This window comes from Corythoichthys intestinalis, chromosome 16 (assembly GCF_030265065.1).
Source record: "Corythoichthys intestinalis isolate RoL2023-P3 chromosome 16, ASM3026506v1, whole genome shotgun sequence".
Lineage (NCBI taxonomy): Eukaryota > Metazoa > Chordata > Actinopteri > Syngnathiformes > Syngnathidae > Corythoichthys > Corythoichthys intestinalis.
The window spans coordinates 4012365-4028408 of NC_080410.1; the positions used below are offsets into that span (position 1 = coordinate 4012365).

At 41.0% G+C, this 16044-nt stretch overlaps 1 protein-coding gene across 3 annotated transcripts in view; it reads right to left on the reverse strand.

Moving 5' to 3' along the window:
- The window catches only part of glyr1 (glyoxylate reductase 1 homolog (Arabidopsis)), an 85189-nt gene that overhangs the window by 24844 nt on the left and 44301 nt on the right, over window positions 1-16044 (reverse strand). The gene's annotated exons all lie outside the window — the stretch shown is intronic.

The following is a 16044-nucleotide window of genomic DNA, read 5'->3' on the forward strand; positions in this document are numbered from 1 at the left end:
TAAATGATTAATAACTTCCTGATACAAGGTCCAATCTTTTTCATATTTGGCATGCATGTAAGGTGTCTTAACCTGAACACGACTGCATTGAAATATTTTCCATTAGGCCTGGCGCCCCCTTGTGGGAAGAGGAAACACCCTTTTTTACTAAAAAGGCTCCTCCTCCTGGTGAAAAACATCAATTGATCTCAAACCTGCATCAGGGGAGCCTTAAGACATGTCTTTAGGTATCTGATGAAAAATATTGAGTTTTCGTTGATGTTGCAGTATCCAAACAGGAAAGTGAAAAGACCCTCGGCATTTTCTCTCAAAATGGCAAATTTCAAGGTCTGAACATGCTCGAAAACTCACCAAAATGTGCACATACATGTGGCTTCATGTAGATTTCATGAATTTAGCAACATTGCCAAAAGATGTAATAAAATGGCTCAGTGGCGCCCCCTTCAATTTTTAAAAAAGGCCTGTCCTATTAGTTTTTTTCGACGTAGAGTGATGAAATTTGGGGAGTGGATACGTTGTGCAAAACTGCTCCAAAAAGTCTCTTGCACCCATATTCCAAACCCAACAGGAAATCGGGTATTATGGATTGAATCTTGCATTTTTGTCAAAAACCTGCATGCACGTTTGAGACCATTACGCCGAAGCAGTAAGTTGAATGCTTCTCAAAATTGGTCAGACATCCCAAAAACATGCATGGTAGGCTGATTGAGCACTCTAAATTGTCCGTAGGTATGAGTGTGCACGTGAATGGTTGTATGTCTCCTTGTGCCCTGCAATTGGCTGGCAACCAGTTCAGGGTGTCCCCTGCCTACTGCCCCGAGTTAGCTGGGATAGGCTCCAGCACCTCCGCGACCCTCGTGAGGAAAAGCGGCATGGAAAATGAATGAATGAATGAATGTTCATGACACATATGAGATGTTAGGTTATCAAAATGGTGACATTTCATTCACGGCCCTTTCCTGGGCAGGGGAGCAAATGTGTCTTATTTTTGACAATACAATTCAGTAAAAGACTACTGTATTTTTCCGACTATAAGTCGTGTTTTTTTTTCTTCATATTTTGGTTTGGGGTGCGACTTATACTCAGCAGTGACTTATGTGTGAAATTATTAACACATTATGATAACATTTCCCATGTTATTTAGGTGTTTTGGACTAATGGTTTTGTAAACTTGTTAGCATGCTATAGTTATCTGAATAACTCTTAATAGCTATGGCCATTTTCATTTGCCATGAAAAAATAATAATAACGAGTGCGCTCCCAGTTAGGCGTGAAAGCGCCACAAACTAAATGCATCCATTTCAATATAAAAAAGTCAATTATACAATTGAACATACATTGCCAAAGGCAGAACGCGAACGTGGCCATAGCTATTAACAGTTATTCAGATTACTATAGCATGCTAACAGGTTTACAAAACCATTAGGCCTGGTGCCCCCTGGTGAGTGAAATTATTAACACATTATGATATAATTTCCCGTGTTATTTTGGTGTTTTGGACTGATGGTTTTGTAAACTTGTTAGCATGCTATAGTTATCTGAATAACTGTTAATAGCTATGGCCACGTTCGCGTTCTGCCTTTGGCAATGTATGTTCAATTGTATAATTGACTTTTTTATATTGAAATGGATGCATTTAGTTTGTGGCGCTTTCACGCCCACCTGGGAGCGCACTCGCACTTGTTTATGTGAATAAGCGCTCGCACACCAGAAGAAGACAGACAGCCACGTAGCTCTGAGTGAGTGAGTGAGTGAGTGAGTGAGTGAGTGAGTGAGTGAGTGAGTGAGTGAGTGAGTGAGTGAGTGAGTGAGTGAGTGGACTAGTTAGCGAGAGAGAAAGACGGCTGCGAACCTACGTTCATTGTTTATGCCTTTAAAATATCTCTACAGAGGCAACGCCTGCGTGTATCATCTTTTCTGTTGTTGTGTGTTTTCCACCCGCGAGCGGACACTTACAGCCAGTTGTGTGGTTGTTTGAATGCTGTGCTAATGCTAGCGAACGCATGCTAATCTGTTACATTATTGCTGTAATAGTACGTAATTATCATTTATTTACGGTGATGTGAACCTGTTTGCTATCGAGGACCAAATTGATTCAACAAATTATGCGGACATCCAGAATTGTCTTTTTGGAGTTCGCTGTCTATAGCCAGGACCGAGCGGTAGCGTCCTGGTGAGGACAGTATATTCGCATTTCGTTGTTTATGCACTGTACACTGTACATTTATTCAGCATGTTGTTCTCTATTGTATCTTTATATTAAATTGCCTTTCAAGATGACATATCTGTTCTATGTGTTGGATTTTATCAAGTAAATTTCACCCACAAATGCGACTTATACTCCGGTAAGACTTTTGTTTCCTTAAAGCAGAGGGGTCCAATAGGAAAGTCATAATGACCGTGTTCAGGTGCCTAATAAACACTTTTGTTTTGTTAAAGCAGAGGGGTCCGATAAGAAAGTCATCATGACCGTCGCCATTTTCTCTCCCCACTAATTCTGAACATTCAGACATGCAATATGTCTGCCTGGATATCTGTCTGTTGTCGACTGCCACCGCCCCGACCTGCCTGCCCTCCGACTTTGTTTGACGTCCGAGTTGCGCCATACGCGAGGGCCCGTCAGTCCTGCTTGCAGGGCTAGTTAGGGCCCGAGCACTCTCAGCGTGCGAGGCCCTATTGTTCTTCGAAGGATTATTATTAGGGCCCGAGCACTCTCAGCGTGCGAGGCCCTATTGTTCTTCGAAGGATTATTAGGGCCCGAGCACTCTCAGCGTGCGAGGCCCTATTGTTCTTCGAAGGATTATTAGGGCCCGAGCACTAGGCGTGCGAAGGCCCTATTGTAATGCAAAGGATTATTATTATTATTATTATTAGGGCCCGAGCACTCAGCGTGCGAAGGCCCTATTGTTTTGCAAAGGATTATTATTATTATTATTATTATTATTATTATTATTATTATTATTATTATTATTCTTCTTTTTTCAGGGCAAATGAAAATGGCCAATTTGGAGGCCTGAACATGCACGAAAAGTCACCAAAATTTGCACATACGTGCGGCTTTGCGTAAATTTCGATAATCTTGTGTCGTTTTGAAAAAATGTCAAAAAATGGCTCAGTGGCGCCCCCTTTACCCTTAAAATTTTCAAAAAGGCCTCTCCTCTCAGGTTTTCAACGTAGAGCAATGAAATTTGGGGAGTAGATACCTTATGCCTAACTGTTCAAAAAAGCCTCTTGCACCCATATTCCAAATCCAACAGGAAATCGGATATTTTGGATCAAATGTGAAATTTTTATCGGTTCACAGTTGGAGTTTACATTTGGAGGCCTGAACATGCACGAAAACTCACCAAAATTTGCACATACATGCAACTTTACGTAAATTTTGATAATCTACAAAAAAATTTAACAAAATGGCTCAGTGGCGCCCCCTTGAAATTTTCAAAAAGGCCTTTCCTATTAGGTTTTTTCAACGTAGAACGATGAAATTTGGCGAGTCGATACATTGTGCAAAACTGCTCCAAAAAGTCTCTTGCACCCATATTCCAAACCCAACAGGAAGCCGGAAATTTTGGATCAAATGTGAAATTTTATCGATTTACATTTGAGACCTTGTCGCTGAAGAAAATAGTTGGATCGTCTTCAAAATTGGTCAGACTATTCAGGAGACATATGAGATCTTAAGTTTTGAAAATGGTGAGTTTTCACTCAAGGGTCTGACCTGGGCGTGGTCCCAAAGTCGGCCATTTTTGGGCAAAATACCAAATTCAGAAAATGATTAAAAACTCCGTGATACAACGTTCAATCTTTTTCATTTCTAGCATGTATATGAGATATCCCAGCCTGAACACGACTGCATTGAAATATTACCCATTAGGCCTGGCGCCCCCTAGTGGGAACAGGAAATGGCCTTCTTTACGAGACAGGCTCCTCCTCCAAGGGAAAAAAATCTATTGACCTCAAACCTGTTTCAGGGGAGCCTCAAGACATGTGTTCAGGTCCCTGATGAAAAATATTGAGGTTTCGTTGAAGCGGAGAGGTCCAAACTGGAAGTGAAAATGACCGTCAACAATTTGTCTCGCCAAAAATTTTGAACAGTCATAACTCGGCAGATATGCAACATATCTGCGCCAAACTTTCCGTGTTTGTTGAGAGTCATACCCTGAAGGTTCTTGTAGGGGTCATTTGCATCAACTCTACAGTGCCAACTAGTGGCGACAGAAAGAAGTTTTAAAAAAGGCCTTTCCTATTGGGTTTTTTCAACATAGAGCAAGGAAATTTGGGGAGTAGATACATTATGCAAAACTGCTCCAAAAAGTCTCTTGCACCCATATTCCAAATCCAACAGGAAATCGGGTATTTTGGATCGAATGTGAAATTTTCATGGGTTCACAGTAAGAGTTTACATTTGGAGGCTTGAATATGCATAAAAACTCACCAAAATTTGCACATACATGCGGCTTTGGATAACGTTCGATAATCTTGCAACGTTACGAAACAATTTAACAAAATGGCTCAGTGGCGCCCCCTTGAAATTTTCAAAAAGGCCTCTCCATTTAGGTTTTTCTAACATAGAGTGATGAAATTTGGAGAGTCAAAACTTTGTGCAAAACTGCTCCAAAAAGTCTCTTGCACACACATTCCAAATCCTACAGGAAATCGGGTATTTTGGATTGAATGTGAACTTTTTATCGATTTACAGTGTGCACATTTTACACCTTGGCACCTAGGGAATTAGTTTGATCATTCTCAAAATTGGTGAGACTGTTCATGAGGCATATGAAATCTTAAGTTATAAAAATGGTGTGTTTTCATTCACGGGCCTGACCTGGGCGGGGCGCCAAATTCTTCCATTTTTTCGCCAAAACACCGAATTCGGAAAATGACTGATAACTCCCTCATACAACGTTCAATCTATTTTAAATCTGGCATGTGTGTGAGGTATACCAGCCTGAGCAGGACTGGATTGAAAATTTACCATTTGTGCCTGGCGCCTCCTAGTGGGAACAGGAAATGCCCTTTTTTACGGGACACACTCCTCCTCTAAAGGGAAAAAATCAATCTACCTCAAACCTGCATAAGGGAAACCTTAAGACCTGTCTTCAGGTGCCTGATGAAAAATATTGAAGTTTCGTTGAAGCGGAGGGGTCCAAACAGGAAAGTGAAAATGACTGTCAACAATTTTTCTCTCCAAATACTTTGAACAGTCATAACTCGGAAGATATACAAGATATCTGCGCCAAACTTCCCGTGCTTGTTGAGAGTCATACCCTGAAGGGCCTTGTAGGGGTCATTTGCATCAACCCTACAGCGCCAACTAGTGGCGATAGAAAGTCACTCGTTTTTCCAAAACATGTCCAGTTCTTTTCATGTTGGTCATTGCAGTTTCAAGACCTATTAAAATACTTTTTTACGGCCCATGTCCACGTGTCTCTGTCTGTTGCCGTGACGACCCTTTGTTCGCCATTTAAAGGAAATATATTTTTTTCAGAGACTCAGGGAGCTTATAGAGCCACAATAGTTGGCACACTTGGTCGAATTGGCCCAGTTAGAAGATTAATTTGGTTTTGAATAAGGGCTTGGCTGCACAGCTCAGTAGTGGCTCCTTTTTTGTAGTACTCTCTCCAATAGGGGTTCTATCTCTTGGGTGTGGGAATGTAAAGAGGCGACTTTCGAGCTTGTTAGGTTCTAATTATTAGGGCCCGAGCACTAAGCGTGCGAAGGCCCTATTGTTTTGCAAAGGATTATTATTATTATTATTATTATTATTATTATTATTATTATTATTATTATTCTTTTTTCAGGGCAAATGAAAATGGCCAATTTGGAGGCCTGAACATGCACGAAAAGTCACCAAAATTTGCACAAACGTGCGGCTTTGCGTAAATTTCGATAATCTTGTGTCGTTTTGAAAAAATGTCAAAAAATGGCTCAGTGGCGCCCCCTTGACCCTTAAAATTTTCAAAAAGGCCTCTCCTCTCAGGTTTTCAACGTAGAGCAATGAAATTTGGGGAGTAGATACCTTATGCCTAACTGTTCAAAAAAGCCTCTTGCACCCATATTCCAAATCCAACAGGAAATCGGATATTTTGGATCAAATGTGAAATTTTTATCGGTTCACAGTTTGAGTTTACATTTGGAGGCCTGAACATGCACGAAAACTCACCAAAATTTGCACATACATGCAACTTTGCGTAAATTTTGATAATCTACAAAAAAATTTAACAAAATGGCTCAGTGGCGCCCCCTTGAAATTTTCAAAAAGGCCTTTCCTATTAGGTTTTTTCAACGTAGAACGATGAAATTTGGCAAGTCGATACATTGTGCAAAACTGCTCCAAAAAGTCTCTTGCACCCATATTCCAAACCCAACAGGAAGCCGGAAATTTTGGATCAAATGTGAAATTTTATCGATTTACATTTGAGACCTTGTCGCTGAAGAAAATAGTTGGATAGTCTTCAAAATTGGTCAGACTATTCAGGAGACATATGAGATCTTAAGTTTTCAAAATGGTGAGTTTTCACTCAAGGGTCTGACCTGGGCGTGGTCCCAAAGTCGGCCATTTTTGGGCAAAATACCAAATTCAGAAAATGATTAAAAACTCCGTGATACAACGTTCAATCTTTTTCATTTCTAGCATGTATATGAGATATCCCAGCCTGAACACGACTGCATTGAAATATTACCCATTAGGCCTGGCGCCCCCTAGTGGGAACAGGAAATGGCCTTCTTTACGAGACAGGCTCCTCCTCCAAGGGAAAAAAATCTATTGACCTCAAACCTGTTTCAGGGGAGCCTCAAGACATGTGTTCAGGTCCCTGATGAAAAATATTGAGGTTTCGTTGAAGCGGAGAGGTCCAAACTGGAAGTGAAAATGACCGTCAACAATTTGTCTCGCCAAAAATTTTGAACAGTCATAACTCGGCAGATATACAACATATCTGCGCCAAACTTTCTGTGTTTGTTGAGAGTCATACCCTGAAGGTTCTTGTAGGGGTCATTTGCATCAACTCTACAGTGCCAACTAGTGGCGACAGAAAGAAGTTTTAAAAAAGGCCTTTCCTATTGGGTTTTTTCAACATAGAGCAAGGAAATTTGGGGAGTAGATACCTTATGCAAAACTGCTCCAAAAAGTCTCTTGCACCCATATTCCAAATCCAACAGGAAATCGGGTATTTTGGATCGAATGTGAAATTTTCATGGGTTCACAGTAAGAGTTTACATTTGGAGGCTTGAATATGCATAAAAACTCACCAAAATTTGCACATACATGCGGCTTTGGATAACGTTCGATAATCTTGCAACGTTACGAAACAATTTAAGAAAATGGCTCAGTGGCGCCCCCTTGAAATTTTCAAAAAGGCCTCTCCATTTAGGTTTTTCTAACATAGAGTGATGAAATTTGGAGAGTCAAAACTTTGTGCAAAACTGCTCCAAAAAGTCTCTTGCACACACATTCCAAATCCTACAGGAAATCGGGTATTTTGGATTGAATGTGAACTTTTTATCGATTTACAGTGTGCACATTTTACACCTTGGCACCTAGGGAATTAGTTTGATCATTCTCAAAATTGGCGAGACTGTTCATGAGGCATATGAAATCTTAAGTTATAAAAATGGTGTGTTTTCATTCACGGGCCTGACCTGGGCGGGGCGCCAAATTCTTCCATTTTTTCGCCAAAACACCAAATTCGGAAAATGACTGATAACACCCTCATACAATGTTAAATCTATTTTAAATCTGGCATGTGTGTGAGGTATACCAGCCTGAGCAGGACTGGATTGAAAATTTACCATTTGTGCCTGGCGCCTCCTAGTGGAAACAGGAAATGCCCTTTTTTACGGGACACACTCCTCCTCTAAAGGGAAAAAACCAATCTACCTCAAACCTGCATAAGGGAAGCCTTAAGACCTGTCTTCAGGTGCCTGATGAAAAATATTGAAGTTTCGTTGAAGCGGAGGGGTCCAAACAGGAAAGTGAAAATGACTGTCAACAATTTTTCTCTCCAAAAACTTTGAACAATCATAACTCGGCAGATATAGAACATATCTGCGCCAAACTTCCCGTGCTTGTTGAGAGTCATACCCTGAAGGAACTTGTAGGGGTCATTTGCATCAACCCTACAGCGCCAACTAGTGGCGATAGGAAGTCACTCGTTTTTCCAAAACATGTCCAGTTCTTTTCATGTTGGTCATTGTAGTTTCAAGACCTATTAAAATACTTTTTTACGGCCCATGTCCACGTGTCTCTGTCTGTTGCCGTGACGACCCTTTGTTCGCCATTTAAAGGAAATATTTTTTTTCAGAGACTCAGGCAGCTTATAGAGCCACAATATTTGGCACACTTGGTCGAATTGGCCAAGTTAGAAGATTAATTTTGGTTTTGAATAAGGGTTTGGCTGCACAGCTGAGTAGTGGCTCCTTTTTTGTAGTACTCTCTCCAATAGGGGTTTTTATCTCTTGGGTGTGGGAATGTAAATAGGCGACTTTCGAGCATGTTAGGTTCTAATGAGATGATTAGAGAGGAGGATCTGCCACCACCCTGACCTGCACACAGTCCGAGTTGCGTGACGTCCGAGTTGCGCTAGTTTGCGAGGGCCCGTTCAGTCCTGCTTGCAGGCCTAGTTATTATTATTCTTCTTTCTTCATGGCAAATGAAAATGGCCAATTTGGAGGCCTGAACATGCACGAAAAGTCACCAAAATTTGCACATACGTGCAGATTCGCGTAAAATTTGATAATCTTGCGTCGTTTTGAAAAAATTTTTAAAAATGGCTCAGTGGCGCCCCCTTGACCCTTAAAATTTTCAAAAAGGCCTCTCCTCTCAGGTTTTCAACGTAGAGCGATGAAATTTGGGGAGTAGATACCTTATGCCTAACTGTTCAAAAAAGCCTCTTGCACCCATATTCCAAATCCGACAGGAAATCGGATATTTTGGATCAAATGTGAAATTTTTTCGGTTCACAGTTGGAGTTTACGTTTGGAGGCCTGAACATGCACGAAAACTCACCAAAATTTGCACATACATGCAACTTTGCGTAAATTTTGATAATCTACAAAAAAATTTAACAAAATCGCTCAGTGGCGCCCCCTTGAAATTTTCAAAAAGGCCTTTCCTATTAGGTTTTTTCAACGTAGAATGATGAAATTTGGTGAGTCGATACATTGCGTAAAACTGCTCCAAAAAGTCTCTTGCACCTATATTCCAAATCCAACAGGAAGTCGGAAATTTTGGATCAAATGCGAAATTTTATCGATTTACATTTGAGACCTTGTCGCTGAAGAAAATAGTTGGATCGTCTTCAAAATTGGTCAGACTATACAGGAGACATATGAGATCTTAAGTTTTCAAAATGGTGAGTTTTCATCCAAGGGTCTGGCCTGGGCGTAGTCCCAAAGTTGGCCATTTTTGGGCAAAACACCAAATTCAGAAAATGATTAAAAACTCCGTGATACAACGTTCAATCTTTTTCATTTCTAGCAAGTATATGAGACATCCCAGCCTGAACACGACTGCATTTAAATTTTACCCATTAGGCTTGGCGCCCCCTAGTGGGAACAGGAAATGGCCTTCTTTACGAGACAGGCTCCTCCTCCAAGGGAAAAAAATCTATTGACCTCAAACCTGTTTCAGGGGAGCCTCAAGACATGTGTTCAGGTGCCTAATGAAAAATATTGAGGTTTTGTAGAAGCGGAGAGGTACAAACTGGAAGTGAAAATGACCGTCAACAATTTGTCTCGCCAAAAACTTTGAACAGTCATAACTCGGCAGATATACAACATATCTGCGCCAAACTTCCCGTGTTTGTTGAGAGTCATACCCTGAAGGTTCGTGTAGGGGTCATTTGCATCAACTCTACAGTGCCAACTAGTGGCGACAGAAAGAAGTTTTAAAAAAGGCCTTTCCTATTGGGTTTTTCCAACATAGAGTGAGGAAATTTGGGGAGTTGATACCTTGTGCAAAACTGTTCCAAAAAGTCTCTTGCACCCATATTCCAAATCCAACAGGAAATCGGGTATTTTGGATCGAATGTGAAATTTTCATGGGTTCACAGTAAGAGTTTACATTTGGAGGCTTGAATATGCATAAAAACTCACCAAAATTTGCACATACATGCGGCTTTGGATAACGTTTGATAATCTTGCAACGTTACGAAAAAATGTAACAAAATGGCTCAGTGGCGCCCCCTTGAAATTTTCAAAAAGGCCTCTCCATTTAGGTTTTTTCAACGTAGATGGATGAAATTCGGAGAGTCAATACCTTGTACAAAACTGCTCCAAAAAGTCTCTTGCATGCGTATTCCAAACCCAACAGGAAATCGGGTATTTTGGATTGAATGTGAATTTTTTATCGATTTACAGTGTGCACATTTTACACCTTGGCACCTAGGGAATTAGTTTGATCATTCTCAAAATTGGCGAGACTGTTCATGAGGCATATGAAATCTTAAGTTATCAAAATGGTGTGTTTTCATTCACGGGCCTGACCTGGGCGGGGTGCCAAAGTCGGCCATTTTTTCGCCAAAACACCGAATTCGGAAAATGACTGATAACTCCCTCATACAACGTTCAATCTATTTTAAATCTGCCATGTGTGTGAGGTATACCAGCCTGAGCACGACTGGATTGAAAATTTACCATTTGTGCCTGGCGCCTCCTAGTGGGAACAGGAAATGCCCTTTTTTACGGTGACACACTCCTCCTCCAAGGGAAAAAATTAATCGACCTCAAACCTGCATAAGGGAAGCCTTAAGACCTGTCTTCAGGTGCCTGATGAAAAATATTGAAGTTTCGTTGAAGCGGAGGGGTCCAAACAGGAAAGTGAAAATGACTGTCAATAATTTTTCTCTCCAAAAATTTTGAAGTCATAACTCGGCAGATATACAACATATCTGCGGCAAACTTCCCGTGCTTGTTGAGAGTCATACCCTGAAGGGCCTTGTAGGGGTCATTTGCATCAAACCTACAGCGCCAACTAGTGGCAATAGAAAGTCACTCGTTTTTCCAATACATGTTCAGTTCTTTTCAGGTTGGTCATTGTAGTTTCAAGACCTATTAAAATACTTATTTACGGCCCATGTCCACGTGTCTCTGTCTGTTGCCGTGACGACCCTTTGTTCGCCATTTAAAGGAAATATTTTTTTTCAGAGACTCAGGCAGCTTATAGAGCCACAGTATTTGGCACACTTGGTCGAATTGGCCGAGTTAGAAGATTAATTTTGGGTTTTGAATAAGGGCTTGGCTGCACAGCTCAGTAGTGGCTCCTTTTTTGTAGTACTCTCTCCAATAGGGGTTTTTATCTCTTGGGTGTGGGAATGTAAATAGGCGACTTTCGAGCATGTTAGGTTCTAATGAGATAATTAGAGAGGAGGATCTGCCACCAGCCTGACCTGCACACAGTCCGAGTTGCGTGACGTCCGAGTTGCGCTAGATTGCGAGGGCCCGTTTAGTCCTGCTTGCAGGCCTAGTTATTATTATTATTTTTTTTTTTTCATGGCAAATGAAAATGGCCAATTTGAAGGCCTGAACATGCTCAAAAACTCACCAAAATTTGCACATACATCCGGCTTCGCGAAAATTTCGACAATTTGGCAACGTTTACAAAAAACATTTAAAAATGGCTCAGTGGCGCCCCCTTGCAATTTTCAAAATGCCCTTTGCTTTGATGTATTTCAACGTAGGGCGATGAAATTTGGGGAGTGGATACGTTGTCCAGAACCGCTTCAAAAAGTCTAAAGCACCCATATTCCAAACCCAACAGGAAATGGGATATTCTGGATTGAATGTTGAAAAACATAGCATTTCGGGCGAAAACCAGCATGCACGTTTCAGACCGTTGCGCCGAGCCAGTACGTTGGATCTTCCTCAAAATTGGTGTAAGTGTTCATGAGACATATGAGATACTAAGTTGTGAAAATGGTGAGTTTTCGTCCACGGGCCTGACCTGGGCGGGGTACCAAAGTCGGGTGTTTTTTTGGCAACGCGCCAATTTCAGTAAATGATTAATAACTTCCTGATATAAGGTCCAATCTTTTTCATATTTGGCATGCATGTAAGGTGTCTTAACCTGAACACCACTGCATTGAAATATTTTCCATTAGGCCTGGCGCCCCCTTGTGGGAAGAGGAAACACCCTTTTTTACTAAAAAGGCTCCTCCTCCTGGTGAAAAACATCAATTGACCTCAAACCTGCATCAGGGGAGCATTAAGACATGTCTTTAGGTATCTGATGAAAAATATTGAGTTTTCGTTGATGTAGCAGTACCCAAACAGGAAAGTGAAAAGACCCTCGGCATTTTGTCTCAAAATGGCCAATTTCAAGGTCTGAACATGGTCGAAAACTCACCAAAATGTGCACATACATGCGGCTTCATGTAAATTTCAAGAATTTAGCAACATTGCCAAAAGATGTAATAAAATGGCTCAGTGGCGCCCCCTTCAATTTTTAAAAAAGGCCTGTCATATTCGTTTTTTTCGACGTAGAGTGATGAAATTTGGGGAGTGGATACGTTGTGCCAAACTGCTCCAAAAAGTCTCTTGCACCCATATTCCAAACCCAACAGGAAATCAGGTATTATGGATTGAATCTTGCAGAACATGGCATTTTTTGTCAAAAACCTGCGTGCACGTTTGAGACGATTACGCCGAGGCAGTAAGTTAAACGCTCCTCAAAATTGGTCAGATTGTTCATGACACATATGAGATGTTAGGTTATCAAAATGGTGACATTTCATTGACGGCCCTTTCCTGGGCAGGGGAGCAAATGTGTCTTATTTTTGACAATACCATTCAGTAAATGACTACTGTAGTTTTTCAGACTATAAGTCGCGTTTTTTTTCATATTTTGGTTTGGGGTGCGACTTATACTCAGCAGCGACTTATGTGTGAAATTATTAACACATTATGATAAAATTTCCCATGTTATTTTGGTGTTTTGGACAAATGGTTTTGTAAACTTGTTAGCATGCTATAGTTATCTGAATAACTCTTAATAGCTATGGCCACGTTCGCGTTCTGCCTTTGGCAATGTATGTTCAATTGTATAATTGACTTTTTTTTATATTGAAATGGATGCATTTAGTTTGTGGCGCTTTTACGCCCACCTGGGAGCGCACTCGCACTTCTTTACGTGAAGAAGAGCGCTCGCACACCAGAAGAAGACAGACAGCTACGTAGCTCTGAGTGAGTGAGTGAGTGAGTGAGTGAGTGAGTGAGTGAGTGAGTGAGTGAGTGAGTGAGTGAGTGAGTGGGCGAGTTAGCAAGAGAGAAAGACGGCTGCGAACCTACGTTCATTGTTTATGCCTTTAAAATATCTCTACAGAGGCAACGCCTGCGTGTATCATTTTTTCTGTTGTTGTGTGTTTTCCACCCGCGAGCGGACACTTACAGCCAGTTGTGTGGTTGTTTGAATGGTGTGCTAATGCTAGCGAACGCATGCTAATCTGTTACATTATTGCTGTAATAGTACGTAATTATCATTTATTTACGGTGATGTGAACCTGTTTGCTATCGAGGACCAAATTGATTCAACAAATTATGCGGACATCCAGAATTGTCTTTTTGGAGTTCGCTGTCTATAGCCAGGACCGAGCGGTAGCGTCCTGGTGAGGACAGTATATTCGCATTTCGTTGTTTATGCACTGTACACTGTACATTTATTCAGCATGTTGTTCTCTATTGTATCTTTATATTAAATTGCCTTTCAAGATGACATATCTGTTCTATGTGTTGGATTTTATCAAGTAAATTTCACCCACAAATGCGACTTATACTCCGGTAAGACTTTTGTTTCCTTAAAGCAGAGGGGTCCAATAGGAAAGTCATAATGACCGTGTTCAGGTGCCTAATAAACACTTTTGTTTTGTTAAAGCAGAGTGGTCCGATAAGAAAGTCATCATGACCGTCGCCATTTTCTCTCCCCACTAATTCTGAACATTCAGACATGCAATATATCTGCCTGGATATCTGTCTGTTGTCGACTGCCACCGCCCCGACCTGCCTGCCCTCCGACTTTGTTTGACGTCCGAGTTGCGCCATACGCGAGGGCCCGTCAGTCCTGCTTGCAGGGCTAGTTATTATTATTATTAGGGCCCGAGCACTAGGCGTGCGAAGGCCCTATTGTAATGCAAAGGATTATTATTATTATTATTATTATTATTATTCTTCTTTCTTCATGGCAAATGAAAATGGCCAATTTGGAGGCCTGAACATGCACGAAAAGTCACCAAAATTTGCACATACGTGCAGATTCGCGTAAAATTTGATAATCTTGCGTCGTTTTGAAAAAATTTCAAAAAATGGCTCAGTGGCGCCCCCTTGACCCTTAAAATTTTCAAAAAGGCCTCTCCTCTCAGGTTTTCAACGTAGAGCGATGAAATTTGGGGAGTAGATACCTTATGCCTAACTGTTCAAAAAAGCCTCTTGCACCCATATTCCAAATCCGACAGGAAATCGGATATTTTGGATCAAATGTGAAATTTTTTCGGTTCACAGTTGGAGTTTACGTTTGGAGGCCTGAACATGCACGAAAACTCACCAAAATTTGCACATACATGCAACTTTGCGTAAATTTTGATAATCTACAAAAAAATTTAACAAAATCGCTCAGTGGCGCCCCCTTGAAATTTTCAAAAAGGCCTTTCCTATTAGGTTTTTTCAACGTAGAATGATGAAATTTGGTGAGTCGATACATTGCGTAAAACTGCTCCAAAAAGTCTCTTGCACCTATATTCCAAATCCAACAGGAAGTCGGAAATTTTGGATCAAATGCGAAATTTTATCGATTTACATTTGAGACCTTGTCGCTGAAGAAAATAGTTGGCTCGTCTTCAAAATTGGTCAGACTATACAGGAGACATATGAGATCTTAAGTTTTCAAAATGGTGAGTTTTCATCCAAGGGTCTGGCCTGGGCGTAGTCCCAAAGTTGGCCATTTTTGGGCAAAACACCAAATTCAGAAAATGATTAAAAACTCCGTGATACAACGTTCAATCTTTTTCATTTCTAGCAAGTATATGAGATATCCCAGCCTGAACACGACTGCATTTAAATTTTACCCATTAGGCTTGGCGCCCCCTAGTGGGAACAGGAAATGGCCTTCTTTACGAGACAGGCTCCTCCTCCAAGGGAAAAAAATCTATTGACCTCAAACCTGTTTCAGGGGAGCCTCAAGACATGTGTTCAGGTGCCTAATGAAAAATATTGAGGTTTTGTAGAAGCGGAGAGGTACAAACTGGAAGTGAAAATGACCGTCAACAATTTGTCTCGCCAAAAACTTTGAACAGTCATAACTCGGCAGATATACAACATATCTGCGCCAAACTTCCCGTGTTTGTTGAGAGTCATACCCTGAAGGTTCGTGTAGGGGTCATTTGCATCAACTCTACAGTGCCAACTAGTGGCGACAGAAAGAAGTTTTAAAAAAGGCCTTTCCTATTGGGTTTTCCAACATAGAGTGAGGAAATTTGGGGAGTTGATACCTTGTGCAAAACTGCTCCAAAAAGTCTCTTGCACCCATTTTCCAAATACAACAGGAAATCGGGTATTTTGGATCAAATGTGAAATTTTTATCGGTTAACAGTAGGAGTTTACATTTGGAGGCTTGAACATGCACGAAAACTCACAAAAATTTCGACATACCTGCGGCTTTGCATAACGTTCAATAATCTTGCAACGTTACGAAAAAATGTAACAAAATGGCTCAGTGGCGCCCCCTTGAAGTTTTCAAAAAGGCCTCTCCATTTAGGTTTTTTCAACGTAGATGGATGAAATTCGGAGAGTCAATACCTTGTACAAAACTGCTCCAAAAAGTCTCTTGCATGCGTATTCCAAACCCAACAGGAAATCGGGTATTTTGGATTGAATGTGAATTTTTTATCGATTTACAGTGTGCACATTTTACACCTTGGCACCTAGGGAATTAGTTTGATCATTCTCAAAATTGGCGAGACTGTTCATGAGGCATATGAAATCTTAAGTTATCAAAATGGTGTGTTTTCATTCACGGGCCTGACCTGGGCGGGGTGCCAAAGTCGGCCATTTTTTCGC